The sequence below is a fragment of the Lucilia cuprina genome, chromosome 4, assembly GCF_022045245.1.
Source record: "Lucilia cuprina isolate Lc7/37 chromosome 4, ASM2204524v1, whole genome shotgun sequence".
Classification (NCBI taxonomy): Eukaryota; Metazoa; Arthropoda; class Insecta; order Diptera; family Calliphoridae; genus Lucilia; species Lucilia cuprina.
In genome coordinates this window covers 96,359,510-96,361,233 of record NC_060952.1, presented here as the reverse complement: position 1 = coordinate 96,361,233, position 1,724 = coordinate 96,359,510, and positions in this window count along the sequence as shown.

The window sequence follows — 1,724 nt, the reverse complement described above, 5'->3', positions numbered from 1 at the left end:
TTCTAGTTCTGTTCTAGTTCAGTACTAGTTCTGTTCTAGTTTTGTTCTAGTTCTGTTCTAGTTCTGTTCTAGTTCTGTTCTAGTTCTGTTCTAGTTCTGTTCTAGTTCAGTTCTAGTTCTATTCTAGTTCTGTTCTAGTTCTAGTTCTGTTCAAGTTCTGTTCCAGTTATGCTCTGTTCTAGTTCTGTTCTAGTTTTGCTTTCCTCAGTATATTTTCCAAAATTTTGTATTTCTTTAGAAGTTTTTCGAAAATTAGCTTTTCATAAGTAAATTTTCTCAAAATTTGCTTTTCTTTAGTAATTTTTCCTAAAATTTGCTTTCCTATAGTAAATTAAAAATTTTCTTTTTAATTTTTTCGAAATTTTGATTTTCTTTAGTAAATTTACCAAATTTTTCTTTTCTTAAGAAAATTTTACCAAATTATGTTTATTTTAGTACATTTTCCTATAATTTTGCATTGAAAATTTTCTGTAGAAGAAAGTCGTAATTAAGCGAAAATTTATTAACTTTATGCACTTAGTTGGATATTTACATACATCAACCTTCAACTAGTTGTATGTGATAAATTAAACCTTTAAAATTTCTCCACAACATTTTAGCAATAAGCGATTTATTTAATCTCTTATCAAAACAAAACACTTTGGAAAACTTCCTTTACATTTTATTGCTTTAAGTCAATCATCATACAATAGATCTTTCGATCTGATGTCTAATTAAAACACATTTCAAAAATGAAATCAAGTGTTTAATTTTTATTTGTTCATTAAGTTAAACATGATCTAAACAAAGTTACATTTGCTATACCAACTAAAGATTTGAAGATATTCAAAGCAAAATAAAATAAAAAAAACTAAAAAATGTTATGTAAAATTTACAAAACAAGTTAGATTTTTTCTCAAGACTTAACATATTACTAAACAGCTAAGCTGGCAAAACTTTATCTTCTTTACTAAGACTACTTGTTAGCCAATTTGATTTTGTAGTTTTAAATTCAATTACAATAAATACGTCTACAAGTGTGTATGATTAAAACTCATTAAATCGAAAAAAAAACAAAAAAAAAATCATATACAATTTAATTAATAGTAAAACGAATTCATTTAAAATTGGAAAAAATAATACATTAGACTGCATGTAAAAAACTATAAAATCAAAATAAAGGTAAAGAATTGTATGAGCGTTTATAAAGTAGCTGCAAAAACAAGCGGCATTCAAAAGAATGTTTTGAAGAATTATTTTATTTTTTTTGTGGAAACCCCACCAAAAAAGGTTGAACTTAAATATTTTAAAGTTTAAATTGTAATAATGAGAATGGTTTTTAACACGAATTCGCATAAATAATTAATTAAATTCTTTGTACAGTTAAATATTATTACAACTAAATATTGCTTCTAATTACAAATATTTATTAAAGAGGTGTTTATGCAACTAAAGAATTTTATAAAAAAAATTTAAAAAAAATATAATGAAAAGTTTTTAATGCAATTGACTAGACTAAAACTACACTTTGACTAGACTATAACTAGACTATGATTAGACTATGCTTAGACTAAGACTAGACTATGACTAGACTATGACTATGACTAGACTATGACTAGACTATGACTAGACTATGACTAGACTATGGCTAGACTATGACTAGACTATGACTAGACTATAACTAGACTATGACTAGACTATGACTCGACTATGACTAGACTATGACTAGACTATGACTAGACTAT